The sequence below is a fragment of the Bactrocera neohumeralis genome, chromosome 4 (assembly GCF_024586455.1).
Source record: "Bactrocera neohumeralis isolate Rockhampton chromosome 4, APGP_CSIRO_Bneo_wtdbg2-racon-allhic-juicebox.fasta_v2, whole genome shotgun sequence".
In the NCBI taxonomy this organism is placed as follows: domain Eukaryota; kingdom Metazoa; phylum Arthropoda; class Insecta; order Diptera; family Tephritidae; genus Bactrocera; species Bactrocera neohumeralis.
The window spans coordinates 17,039,371-17,054,789 of NC_065921.1; the positions used below are offsets into that span (position 1 = coordinate 17,039,371).

The 15,419-nt window shown below is 35.1% G+C and overlaps 2 protein-coding genes across 7 annotated transcripts in view; both read right to left on the reverse strand.

Moving 5' to 3' along the window:
• LOC126756842 (serine-aspartate repeat-containing protein D-like) overlaps positions 1-1,067 on the reverse strand; it is a 42,397-nt gene extending 41,330 nt beyond the window's left edge. Inside the window, exon 1 of the mRNA XM_050470259.1 lies at positions 1,015-1,067. The gene's annotated coding sequence lies outside the window, so the exon portion shown is untranslated. The remainder of the gene's footprint in view (positions 1-1,014) is intronic.
• The window catches only part of LOC126756811 (syndecan), a 487,360-nt gene that overhangs the window by 200,491 nt on the left and 271,450 nt on the right, over positions 1-15,419 (reverse strand). The window lies entirely within an intron of this gene.

Genomic DNA, 15,419 nt, shown 5'->3' on the forward strand with positions numbered 1-15,419 from the left:
TGGTATTTCCATTGGTATTGGTAATTGTATTGGTTAGTGATATTGGTAATGGTATTGGAATTGGTATTTGTATTTATATTGAGAATATGGTACTGCTATTACTATTTGTATAAGTATTAGTTTCAAATATTGTTGGTAATGCTCTTGGTATTTGATTAGAGTTGGTATTGGTAATGTTATCGGTAATGTTCGCGATGCATACATGTGTTTATTTGATTGATCGCTTAAACAGGGGTATAAGCGACCAAAAAACATTACAAAAATTCCATTCAACTGCTCATTCATCATTTTTCGTAATCATGGCTTGCTAACCGCGTGCTACATACCAGGTTGGTGGCACTAAACCCAATTTGAAAGCTATTCAAGGCAAATGTACTTGAACACATAAGTATGTATGTAGTCTAATTTCACATGCACATTATGAATTTGCAGCAACAATCTTGTGAGCATAACGGTGAAGCATGTTTATAGAAGTAGCTTTGTTGCATACGCTCAGGCGGTGGAACATAAAAAACAGCTGTGAGCAAAATTTATTGGACTTAAAAATAGAAGGTAGGTATTTGGATGAGCTCATTCGACATGTCAAAATATAAGAAGAAGCAGAAGGTCTAAGCGTGCGAATAGAAATACCAAATGTGCATATGTTGCAAGAAGAGAAACCTTAAAAGGCAAATAAAATTTATTAGGAACGTGAAAGCCCACATAATCGGTTGATGTAGGTTATGCTTGGGAAGCACATTAAAAAATCATTAGCGCTTGCGAAAATACATAAAATCATATTAAATATTAAAATTGTGGTATTAGTGAATCATATGTTTGAGTTACAGCCTCTCTGAAAAAATATAACCACTGATATTTTATATTATCTACAAACTCAAATTACCAATTGAATATTTTTTACCAAAGGTACGAATAAAACATTCAATAATCTCTATTTTATATAAATATTTATCTTTCTCTTACACATCCTTAGAAATTTCCCCCCATAAATGCTATAATTTAATATTTACTCACTTAAGCTACTTAATCAGAGTTGAAATGAAATCACTGCAACACAAAACCGTTGCTTACCTGCAAATAAATAGAGAAAAGAGCAAAAATTAATGAATTGCATAAACAGGTAAATAAATAGAGAAATAGTGTGAGTAGTGATAACCCAGATTACTCCATTCACCGACTAGCATTCGTCGCAAATTAAGCAAGTATATCGCATTGAACTTTTTCTAAAACATTTAAATTCTAAACAACAATTTTCCCCTCAATTTGCAGCTCCAGCGCTTGTGAAAAGCGAAAGGGATATAAGTAAATGCGAATTCATGGCAACGTTGAAAGCTGGACTCAGCAAACCACTGAGTTTTGTAATCTTTGCGTACACGAACGACGATACGGAGCACGTGTAACTGTCTGAAGTTGCGCTATGGTTACTTTTTCATTCAATTTACAGCAATTTGCAACACTTGAAGGAGAATTAAAAACGTTGAAAAAAATTTCGACGAAATAAAGAGTAACAAATAAATACAAATTCTAAGTAATTGAGTTGAAAACTAGCAAGGGTAGAGTGGAAATGGAAAGTGCTGCCAGCAAAAATATCATGTAAAATAAAGGGTGTATAAGTAAGGTTAGATTTGTGGATTTGTGGAGATATGATATATTATAGAAGGTGGTTACTTGGGACTATGAAGTTCATATGCTACGCAACATCAAAGACAGAATGTATACAGAAAAATGTATTGGGACCACATTGGAAGAGTATCTTAACCTCAAATTTTCCATTTCAAAAGTTTGAGATCGGGCTCTTATCTGACCCGTAACGCTCCATGAAAGCGACTGTTCATCAAATCGGCAACTTTTTGTTCAAGACATGAGCTAAACCTCAATGGTTTTAAGGTGAGAGTCGATAGTTGAATACACTCTACAAAAAAATATTGAGTCCCATAACGTTATGGATCAATTGGCGAAAGTTAGAGGTAATACCAACTCAGCTTAACAACTTCATTACTTTGGTTAAAGCTTCAACCCATAAAGGTAGACTTTAATCTGCTCTTAGGGAGTAAAGCACAATCACTGGACTCAGTAAACGTCGCCTTGTCTCTTTCTGTTTCTCTCCCTCTGTCCGTCTTTCTCTCTTTTCGCCCTTCTCTCTCAATCCCTCTCTCCCGAAATGTGGCAAGCCCGACAAATATTCGCATCACATTTAGCACCAAAAGTCAAATCGCCCCAACTGACTACCCCTATATCAAGCAGACCATATAAAAAAATGCTATTTGCAACTTTATTTGCAACATGGCGCCCGCTGCTTGAATTTCTCACTGCGCTCTCTAACTACCGCCATTTCATTTTATTCCTCATTTACAAGCGCTGTTTTGTTGTGTTGCTTTTTCGTTCGTCGAAAGTGTAATAAAATTAAGTGCGGCACAGACAACTCGCTGCTACCGCAAACTAATTAGACACGGCAGCGTAACGCTTGCTGTAACTGCAACACAGAGTTGCTTTGCTTACTGCCAAAACAGCTGTTGGAAGGGATTGGGTTTCTAGCTGTTTGCTCTTCGTGTGCCCTGTCTGTAATGGCGGCGGTCTCGCCAATTTCGACAAAGTAGTCACTTTTCTTCTGAAGTCTCTAGACTGGTGGTGGCCGTGTGTGTGTTTGTTGCAAGTAGCATATGCCGTCTTATACCTATATTTACATTATGTAAAGGATTGTAATAGCAAGTGTGCTTACAGCGGTACATTTGGCGCACTTGCGCCTGTACTTTGTTGCAAATTCCGCGATGAAATTAAGGTGGCTTTCAAGGAGCGGTTGGCATATGGTAGCTGTCATTAAGCAGCATTTCAGACATTTGATGCCTCTGTGCTTATAAATGCATTAAAATGATTTCTAATTTAAATTGGAAAACGATATTCAAAATATTTCCAACGAAAAGCTAGACTTCGTCTTTAGTAGACAGATTTCGCGGGTTATTGTTTTTTATTGTTCGACACCGAGTTCTTTTAATCTCGGATGGAATCTAATTTTTTTGGTGGATCGAGTGTGAAATCTAAAACAAACGGTTTCAATAGTTAGATAGATTGAAATTTGAGGTATGCACTGCAACCTGTCGTCTATTGTGGCCTCTCCTGTTATCACCGTACTTCGTTTCATCCCGTCAAACCAATAAAATTTAGTAAAGCCACTGCGTTAATGGCTGTAATGTCTGCTTTTACTGGATATGACTGAGAGCATGACTCTTTCGATGGTGTACCATATCTGTTTTTGGGCATAGAAGTGATGCAGCTCCGCGAAGTAGTACCCTTTTTCGTGCAGATGACATCGTAGCCTGCAGTACCCGGTATATAATATCACAAGGCACTTAATTTGTTTTTGCTAAGAACTGTGGGTTTCTTGAACCATTTCTTGAACCGTTTTGTATTTAACTCCCACAGAAACCAAGCCTGTCAAAGCCCAGACAATAGTTGCAAGCAGCGTCTTCTATCGCTCCTTTCCTCTTTGCGAAGCTTATATCTTAAAGTTTGGGAGCCCACAGCGAAGAACGATTCCAGTCCTTTCAGACTGGTTGTTGCGCCTTCTTTCGCCAGGAGATCGACTAGCTCATTTCCGTTGATGCCTGTATGCCCAAGGATGTATTCTATTAAGGTATTATTTTCCGAGGCACCTCTGTTAAGCACTCTTATGGACGAGACTGCCTGAAGTGTCGCTTGACTATCACTGATAATGACAATTCGTCTCCAATGAAAGTTTGTCTAGAATATTAGCTACACATCTGCTAATGGCGTAAAACTCAGCTTGATAAATGCTAGGAAATCTGCCTATGGACACTGTCAATTTGGTACGTAGTTTCACTAAATCAGCCCCGATTCTATCTGCCGTTTTCGCGCCGTCAGTAGAACAAAGCATTGTGCTCCCGCGAAGGTACTCTTCGTGGATGGATTCCTCCCGCTCACTTTTGCTGCTCAGAAAGACTTTGAAAGTAAATTTTCTTGATAGTGTTGTCTCTGGAAAGCGCGCTTTTGGTCGGCTCTCTCCAATGATACTCCGTTTCTGAGCACTTATTACCTTGATCTTAACATTTTTTGATGATAGCAGGGCTAAATAAGATTTCTTTGATCGTTCCCACGACAGTCGGGTCTACGTAACTGGGACGAGCTCGGATTTTTATCCGGCCAAGGACTGACAATTCAGCATAATTTTGACGCCAAAACATCAGGACCCCTTTACTGTCATCTCCACCACAATATGCTACGAAGTGAGGTACAGAATCAACTCGTGCACATGGCACCAGTGATGCGAATGCATGTTAGCCTCTGCACTTTCAGCAGCTATTTCTCAACTAATCGGTAACAAATCAGTGTTATCCATCGACAATAAGTTACTTATCTATAAACAAATACTCCGACCGATATGGAGCTATAGTGCACAATTCTGGGGATGTACAAATGCAAACAATAAGAAAGTCATCCAACAATTCCAAAACAAAGTACTAAGACTAATTGTCAAAGCGCCTTGGTATTGTAGATGTGCTGATATAGAGCGTGATCTAGGCGTAAACTCGGTTAACGCAGAAATATTAAAAATTGCAATAGCACATAGTGCAAGATTGCTACAGCATTGTAACGAAGAAGTAGCTATGTTAACTTCTAGAGATGGTCCACCAAGACGACTCAAACGCCTCAAGCCCACCGATCTTTTAAATTAGCCAATACTCTCATAGTAGTTATGTGATTTTGTAATTATATATTTAAGTCATATTCAAATTGCTTGTTAGTCCTTTCTTTTATTTGAACTAGTTGCAATGTATAAACAAAATAAAAAAAAAAAAAAATTCTCAACAGTAGTGAGTGAAACTTTTGATGCACATGACTCCGCTCCAAATATGACCATTGGTCTGAAAATCGTATTGAATATGCAGCACAGTATGCCGGGTTTGCTGCCAAAGGTTCTGCCAGTTAGGTAATAGGTTAGTCTACATACTTTTTTTATAAGTTTGGGAACTAGCGTAAAACCAACTTTAGATATTTCATTTGATAAATCCTAGCCACTGACACTTCATGGTCATTACAGCTCTCCGATTTAAAAGCGTTCTGCTTCATGTCAAAGGAGTGATGACAATTTTTGATGGGTTTATGTTAAGCCTAAATTATACGCACCATCTTTTTGCTATGGTGAACTGTCTTTAAAAAATGTCACATAAAGTTTTCTCAAACTTCAACCTTGCTACAATGACAATATCAGCCGCATAGCCTAGTTGTGGCGTCGAATGAATGAAAGTAAGATGAAAGACTAAAGATATTACCTTTTCAGTTCATAAATGGTGTTTCTTATGAGCCTAAAATCACATGCGGATAGATGAAGCTGATAGTTAATTATGCTCGAATACCGCTAGAACTGCTAGATTTGCGAAGGTCAGCCAGCAGATGGCGCTATAGTAAAATACAATACATTTATCTGTGCGATATATAGTAGTTCGTAGTAAAACACTGAAAAAGGTCTAAACTCGTAGTAATTGAACTAAACTAAAATCTTAGTATGCATGTTTAATTATAATTTCATTTAGTATACATGCCTTAGCAACGCTGTCAGGCAAAGCTATTTGCCGTCAACACTTCGTTTTCCAACTATTCAATCAATTTAAGCTAAATCTAATTGCTTGACAATGCCGTTATATCAGATGACATAATTAATTAATAAATGACTGCATTGACGCCTGCTGCTGGAAATAAGTGACTGCACTACGGCCCGTAGAAATAGGTGACATTCGGTGTTAAGCTAATAAATTGAATTTCTATATATGAGTATTAAACAACAGTGTTGGCAAAAAATATTCAGCAACTGCAAAATACTAAGCTTTTTTTAAATTTGGTTATCATAAATATAAAACTTGGATTTCTTAGCGTAAAAAATATTCCAAATATGTGTATTTAATTGCAAAGGAAAAGGCAAAAAATTGCAGAAGCTTTCATATATACACTTTTTCTCATTGCAATGAGCTTTTATGTAAAAAGCCGAAAGACAATTGTGAGCAGCTTTCACATGTATGTAAAGCTCAAAGCTCATTTGTTTACCGTTATATATTTTTTCTTTCTTAGCATTTGAGTGACAGGAAAAAGTGTTAAGACATTGGAGCTTTCACCTGCAAAGCTTAAAGCTCATTTACAGACCATTGTTAGATTTTCCTTTTTGGAGCATTTAAGTGACGGAAAAAAATGCGTAGACAACGGATAGTGACATGGAGCTTTCATGTGTAAAGCTCAAAGCTCATTTATTTAAGGGTATAATATTTGGTTTGAGCAAATGAGAACAGAAAAAGGTGTTTAGCCAACGAAAACTTAAAGCTCTTTTACAGACCATTATTAGATTTTCTCTTTTGGTGACTTTGAGCGACTTGAAAAAGGCGGCTTCAAGCGTTATGCTTGTATATACTTTTTATCGATATGAGCATTTTAAATATAATCAATACATATAAAAGCGTGCTCGTTTTTTAACACAACTGTACATTTGAATTTAATATGAATTGCTAATCGACTACAAGCAGCCACATGACATCAAGTCAACGCCAAAGCCAATCTACTAATACGAGTACATACACCCATAATTGAGTCATTGGCAGAGCTGCTTCGGTGAATTGCGCACACACCTGGCACAAGCAAATATATTGATTAGTATATGTATATGTTTATATCTGCACATATAGCCTTTTATATCTGCACACACACACAGAAATATACAGTTAGCCACGTTCATCGATCATCTGACATATTTGCATTGCCATCATTCAATTAATTGACCAATAATGGCAGTAATGACATCTCACTGCATGTTCACACACACACACATGCACACCCCTATAAGCATTTGATGTCATTCTAATATATATTTGTCGATATAAAGAATACCACAACAAACTTTATAAGTGACAATATGCTTGTTGTAGCAATTCTCATAATTGAAATGTTTTAATTATAAAAGCTGGCAACTCGATTCAATTAATGTTTTTATCAGCAGCTAATAAATGTCTAACTGGTTCATTTAAATAATTAATTTCATGCAAATGAAGTACTGCTTTAATGTTGACGTAAATACTGGTCGAGGGTTTCACATAGCAACATGGAGAACTTGACCAGGAAAGAGAATATCGGTTGCATGGAGAGCACAGTTTTGGCCAAAAACTCCCTGAAATCCTAAAAGTGTCATACATTGATACGAGAACAAGAGTTAGACTGCTAGTTTGGAGACATAACAAAAAATGAACTTTGAGATTTACATGTGAAAGCTCCTCACCATAAAAGCCCATGGCTTCGAGAAAAAAAGTAGATACAAAAGCTTAGTGAATATCAATTTGTCCGATTCTTTAATTCAAAGTAATGAACTTTGGTTGGTCCAAGTGATTAGACATTATGTGCATTATATACTAAATATACTGAGAACTCTTACATTGCTTCAATACCAACTTAATTGTAGCCTTGGTATTCGCTGTTAGCAGAATAAATATAAAAATTATAAAGAGCTCTCATATTTTTTTGTACACTCTTTCGGTTAAGTGAGCTTTTATATGAAATTTCATAAGCTTTCACAATTTATATTTTGTGGCATTTATGAGAGCTTTCAGATGTAATATGACAAGCTTACATATTTATGTATATTACAGCGAGCTTTCATATGAAATTTCATGATCTTTAAAAGTTTTTATTTCTCGACACTATGTGAGAATGGTGCCTGTGAGCTTTCATAATTTTAGATATTCCGTTATGCTTTCAGCCGAAAAGCTTTTCATAATGTTTAATTTCTACTTATAGCTTTCATGCTTAAACCTACGAGCTTTAATATTTGTGAACTTATTCAAGCGAGATTTCATGCGGAATTTGATGAGTTTTGCTTTTTAGTGAGCTTTGATAAGAACATATGCAAACTTTTACATTTTTAAATATTCCAACAAGCTTTTAGTTTTCATATTTTTATATATTCTATTGAAAAATCATAAGCATTCATAATATTTATGTTTTCGTTTTTAGTGAGGTTTCATGCTTGAGCTTGTGAATTTTACTATCTGTAAATATATATGTTCAAGGGAGCTTTCATACGGAATCCCATTAGTTTTTAGTTCTTGTTTCCAAGCTTTTTAGTGAGCTTTCATACGATGATATGCGAACTTTTACATTTTTATATATTTCAATGAGCTTTTAGACGAAAAGTCATGATTTTCCATAGTTATTATTTTCCAACGCTTTTGTGAGATTTTTGTACAAAAGTAGCTAACTTTTATATTTTTGTATATTCTAAAGAGCTTTCAGATGAAAATTGGTTATTGCTTTCTGGCATTTATTTGAACTTTCATACGATGAAATGCGAGCTTTCATATTTTTATATTGTATATTCTAACGAGCTTTTAAACGAAAAAAGTAATGAGCTTTCATAGTTGTTATTTTCCGGCGTTTTTATGAACTTTCCCACAAAAGCAGCTAGCTTTCATGTGTTTATAAATTCTAAAGAGCTTTCAAATGAATACATATTTATTACTGCTTTCTAGCGTTTGCTTGAACTTTCATATGATGACCTGCCAGTTTAAATTTTTGCATGAGTTCTAAAGATGCAAAATTCTCATTAGCATTGCTCAGAACTCATGACGTCACAGTATCTAAGAGATAGTTTGGTAAGGAAATTATATTTTAGCCCTAATAAATAAAAAATAGCTTTCAAATACGTTTCTTTAAAGCTTCAGGTTTGTGCTTCAAAAGCAACAATAATTAAGTCTATCAATTAACTTAATGCAGTCGTTGACTTTAAAAGCTTTAATATCACTGCAAAATACATACTGTAATATAATGTACTTGAAAAACTACAAAAGCTTTTTATTGACAATAAAAACAATAAAAAATCATTATTTTACCACAAAAATCAGTACTTTTTTGACAGCATAGAAATTCAGCGAAAAAGGCGGCAACACAATAATTAATAAAGCATTATAAAGTCGCTGCTTTTTGCGAGTGAAATGTTAAGCTTTAAACGGAAAATGCGCACATTTTCCAACTTCATCAAAAAGCAAAAACAACAAAGCAGATAACCAGTTGTCAAGCGTTTATGAAAGATGTCAGACGGGTCAACTCAGTTAAGTGCAAGTGCATCATTATTCGTGAGTGTGTGTGTGTGAAACTACGCGTACGTGTGTATTGAGGCGAAAAACGTGCTGCCCGAACTGTTCAAATGTTAATTTTTTAAGCCATTTAACGGTATATGAGCGGCAGAAATCTGCAAACATTTAAAAACGCTTTTTATTTACACAATAATCTTTTCAGTATTTATTTTTTATTTTTATTTTTATTTAATTTTTTTTTTTGCTTTTGGTTTTGCGTGGCATAAATGACTTCATATTAAGTAAAAAATTAATTTATTTTGTTTTTTGTTTTAATTCGCGCTTTCGTTAGTACAGCATTTGTTGTTGTTATTGCTTTTTGCATATCTTCGCATTATTTACGCATTTTAATTGCTGTGCTTAATTAAGCCGTGCGGCAGCATTGTAGCGCGAATAATTTGATAAAGTCGTCGGGACACAGGTGACCGGTGGCAAGCCAATTTTATTAATTAGTGTTTACGCGGGAGCACTTTTAAAATGCGGATTAAATACAATTACAATAAAACATAATAGGAAAAAAGTGCCCAAATTGAAAGAGAGAAAGAGTTTTTATATTAAAAATACAAATTCTTAAATAAAATTAAATTAATAACTAGTGCTGATTTTAAAGAGATGACATTTAAATAAGCAAGTCAAAAGGATGTGCAGGATTAAATAGAAAAAAAAACAACAAAGCTAAATTATTTTTTATTGTTAAATTTCAGCATTTTTTATATAAAATTAATTTTGTTTATTTTTGTATTTTATGCTGTTTCAATTCTTTTCATAATGTTTTATATAATATTTTAGAAATTTATTTACCAGGTCAAAAGGCTTAACTTTTCAGCAATAAAAATTATTTTTAAAAAATTTATTTATTTTTTAATTTTTTCGTTTGTTAATATTTTTTTGTTGCTTTTTTTGATAGTAAGAAAACTATAATATTCTCTAGCCAAAGCCTGTTTAGATATAAGTTTTTTCTTGAAAATGTATTTTCCATATATACTTATGTACATATGTACATATATGTTACATATTCCTATACATTGAGCACACCTTTTTTGTTTTGAATTTTAATATTCGTGTGCTCTCTTTATCCATAAAAAATAGAATATTGGTATAAAATATCTATTAGCTTAAGCCAGAGATTTAATTTCGATATAAGAGTCCCATGAAATACGCTTTATACCGAAGGTTTTCGATAGATTTTTCTGAAATCGTAAAATCTTACATATATTATGAACCACTAATTTGCTCAATATGTCAAATTTACTGACTGATCTGTTCGTTTTATAAAATTTGCTGATCGGTATCTTGTTTATGACAAAATTACTGATTAAACTGTTCATTAGGTAAAATTTACTGATAAAACTATTCGCTATGTCAAGTTCACTGGCTGATTAACTCATGTTCATTACGTCAAATTCACTGACTGATTTACTCATTGCATCAAATTTACTGACTAATCTGTTCGTTATGTCAAATTTGCTAATTAATCTGTTCATTATGTCATGTTCACTGACCAAACAATTCTTTGAGTCAAATTTACTGACTGATTAGCTCATTACGTAAAATTTGCTGACTAAATTATTCATTATGTCAATTTCACTGGATGATTTACACATGTTGATTATGGCAAATTCACTGACTGATTCGCTTATTATGACAAATTTATCGACTGTACAATTTTTTACAACCAACAACTTTTACAAACTGATACGTTCATTATATCAAATTTGCTGACTAATCAGTTCATTATGTCAAATTCACTGGTTGGTTCCTTCTTTTGTCAAATTTACTGTCTAGTCTGTTCATTATGTCAAGTTCACTGATTAAATTATTCATTATGTCAAACTCACTAACTGATTAGCCTTTTGTCAAATTTGCTGACTAAATTATTTGTTATGTCAATTTTACTGTATAATTTGCTCATCTTAAATATGTCAAATTCACTGACTGATTTTTTAATTAGGACAAATTCACTGACTGAACAAGTTCACTGACTGATATACTCATTATGTCTAATTAACTACAGATTTGCTCAATATGTCAAGTTTACTGACTGAACAATTCGCTATGTCACGGTTACTTACTGATATGTTCATTATATCAACTTCACCGACCTTACTATTCGTTATGTGAAGTTTACTAACTACTTGTCACATTATCTCAAAATTCACTTAGAAATTTGCTCATTATGGCAAATTTGCTAAACGATATGTTCTTATGTCTAAAAACTGAAGAATTAAGTCATTACTTTTATGACATTAAATTGAATTTGTTGAATATTTTCACAAAGCTTCGATTAATTGTCATATCAAATTGTTCTGACGTTTACAAATAAAGGAATAACTTCTAAAATATCTATGATTTGACTTAAACTATGTGATATTTGACAACCATAATGACATAGTTATGACAAGACTGTGTCAAATGTTATTGATATATGATTATATTAATCAAATAGCCCTACCGTTTTCTGCTTCAAATAAAAAAAAATATTTTATTCATCGTAGGAGTGGAGAAAAGCAATATGAGAAAAAAATGTCATCAATATGCCCTGGTTTAAAATGGAATGAGATATGCCCGCTATAAAGACACGATTATGAAACGACAGCGTCAAATTGTATAGTTGAATAATACTTTATTCAAAAGTACCTATTATCTTAATGGTTCTTGCTTCTTGAAAATAGTGCTTCGACAAGAGACTATGGTTAAAGAATATAAAATATATTCGTCAGTAGAAGAGTCCTATAGTCGTTGAGCTTTATCCTTAAAGAATCTGTAAAAGGAAAGCAATATCTGTTCATTATGGGATCAAACCAAAATACCTTTATGATTATTATTTAATGTATTTATGTTTACTTATAAAAAATGTATTTAGTGAAACTTCTAAAAATATTTTTCAAACTGGAAAAAATTGTACTTTTTTATTCAAAAGATATTTTAAAAATAAAAACATTTTTAAAAAATAATAAAAATATTACAAAATTCTCATAAAATATTGCCCCACTCAAATCGATACCACATCCACTAGTAATAGGTATGAAAATAAATAAAATATGAATTCAAAACAAAAATGAAAATCGGTCGAAAAGAGCTTCAATTGCAGACAACACTTAGAAACACCTGACCGACACAAACCAACCAATAATTCACATAGGCCCTCAAGCTTAATGAAGCGTTGCATAGCTGCAGGCGTTGAAGATGCCTGGGTGTGACTGGACCAACAGCTAAAAGCAGCGCCACTACCCACACAGTAGAGCGCAAGAGTAGGGCGACAGGAGGCATTAAGAGCGTAAAGATTGTGAAGCAAGCAACCACACAAACAATTGTGCAAACACGCACACGGATAAACATTTATTTGTATGTATATAGGCTGTTGGAGAGTGAGTGGAAAACTCTCCAGTATTTGCATGCAAAGGGCACTTCAACAGCTACTCAACTTTGTGAATATGCAAGCCAAAGACTGCACCAAACAAACGCTGATAGAGAGAATGTCAGCCGCAAAAACCAAAAACAAAAAAGAGGATAAAAAGTAAGGGCGTCGAGTCGAGTGGGCACACTCATGACTATGTTAAGCGATTATCTCAGTTAAAAACCAGATAGGCCATGCCACTCGGCACAATTAGAAACGAGTTGCGCTACGCCAACACTGTCGGCGCAGACATTTACATGTGCCAAGTAGGTGGTGCGGAGGTGATGGTGGCGCCTAAAAGCGCGCACAGCATTCAGGTCAATTGGTTTTAATGGTCGACACGCCGCGCCACGCCGCACCGCTGTCTGTCTCTATGTGTGGCAGGTAGCACAGCATGCAACATGTCACTCAGCGCATGGCACAATAACAAAAACAACAACAGCAACAGCTGAAAACAAAGTTAGCATCACTTCAGTTCAACGAGCCGGGCTAACGGACAGCAGACAGGTGGGTCTTCTAACTGACCGACTCAACGCGGTTTGCTAGATTGACGCTGGCCTTTGTGGAGCGGACATGAGAGTGCGCGCACACACACACCAAACGCAATGAGAAGCAATAGAAAGGTGATTGACGTCGGCGGTTAGCAGCTGCGGTGTCGCACGACTGGATTTTCGACTACGTTTTAATTCCGAAAAGTATGCAACGCTTTGGGTTCGTATGAGTTTGCCAAGTTTTTCTTGTTGTTACTGCTTTTTTGGCGTAAATGCTGTCTGCATGTTTTGGGCATGTAATTGAGTGAGTGATGGGTACCACCAATACAACAACACAGCGCTTGCAAGTGGTGAATAGCAGCAGCGCAGACAAAGTAAAAACAAAGAAAACTCATCAGTGAAGCAAATAGACGAATAAAAAATTAAAAAGAGATAAAATAAAAAAATTATGAAAAGGGAAAGCGACCGTCTGCCGTCTAACATGGCTGCCTGCCACCAAACAAAACCGCACTTTTATCAATCACTCTCACCTAAATACACTCGCGTGCTCAGACCGTAAGGTAGACCGACATCAAATTGTTGCTGTTGTTCGAACCGACACGACACGACCAGTCAGCTCGCAGTGACAGCAGTCATGTCCTCATTTGATAAGAACAAAATAAATTGCCAATGTGCAAGGAATAATGCAAGCATTTTTCTCATTTCCAATGTGAAAACGTACAAATAGAGAATAAACCGAAAAACAACAAAATGCTGTCTCTTCACCTTTTGTCAACACCACCACACAGCAAACAGGCGACTAGGAGCATGCTCAACTCTTAGCGAAAACTTGAAAAGCGAAATCATAAAACGTGCGCCGCATACAGATCGCAATCGTTCCCTTACTATATATTGGGTGTTGCCGCATTTTATTCGTTTCTTCTGTTTTAATACTTTTTTTTGTGTTTTTGGTTGCCTTCGAAATGCTTTGTAATTTATTTGGCGGCACAAAAATGAATTACGATTGTCGGCTCAGCGAGTTTTCGTGATAAATGTTGACCCACAATCGCGTAGGTTGGTTGATTAGTTGGTTCTTGTAACGCTTGGTCGCAAGGTTGCATACTCAAGTAATATTTGTGGCATACTTTTCGGAGTTAAGTGCAAAATTAAATAAAACTGAGTATTTAAAAGAAATTCATATTAAGTTAAATTAACTAAAGTGTACGTTTCATCATTTGTGAATCATTTTTTTTTTTCGTTGGACCGAATTTAGTAACTAGCCTACTTAATATCCTCAAGCTCGAACGTAAATTGTTACTTTACTTGTTGTTTTCATGAAGTAAAGTTCAAAGTCAAGCGTTTCTTTACCCTAAGCGGCTTATTTATTGCCATCAAAATCCCAAGAATATTGTTCTCTATAAAAAAAAACTGTTCCCAGGTTGTTACAACCTTTTCACAATTTGATCTCCATATGTAATTTAGGATGTTTCTGTTTGGCAGCTGTTAGTTTATGACGCAAACATTTTTGCTCGTGAATGGAAAAAGTTAACGAGTTTACTTGAAGGTTTGAGCTTCCGCTGAGAATGTGGCTACGGAGTCGTTGAAAAGGTTCCAAAAGTATTTTGGAGGGTCTGCTTGCTAACGAACATAAGTATTTGAGTCTCGTAAAGCAAACAATGAAGATCCTGTATTTATTGAAAGGCTTCGGAACACGACTAGGTTTGTGGGCAGAGAATTCATGTATTTGTCACCACAATATTACGCGTTCACTTTTAGCAAGGTTGTGACTGAATTCATCATCAAACTCGAAACCATAGTCATAGTTAAGCTAGCAAATGGCCAGATTTGGGTCCCTGTTACTTTTTTCTGTTTTTGAAACTGAAAAATCCGTTTCGAAGAACGCACTATTAGTTCAATGAGGACATTAAAAGTCAGTCGCTGAAGACACTGAAGCCTATCCTGTTGATGTATTTGTTTTTGCTCATAAGGGCGTACTAAATCTTGAAACCTTTGATAAAAATATCTTCGGGTTTAAATTTGATCTAATGATACTCTTATTATACTATTTTTCCTTTAGTGTTATCTTCTATACTGAAGACGGTTAAGAACTGCAGTGATAATTAACTCATTTATTCACATTTAGTGATCCATATTAGGCAAGTTCTTCCATCGTTGGAGAAAAATATTGTGATTATGGAGGGAAGACTTCTCCAGCCTGCTGAACGGCAGTGAAAGGGTAATCTCTGGATATGGCGAAGCCGAGTGATCTGCCAGCCCACAAACAAGTATACCCCATAATTGGCGCCAATTACCGTGTGCACATATAAGGTGTTATCAAGCGTAGTGTGTGAAAGAATGAAGCTCACCGTCAACAAACTGATTGGACTTTAACAATTAGGCTTTAGACCTGGACAATCTGTTATAGACCAG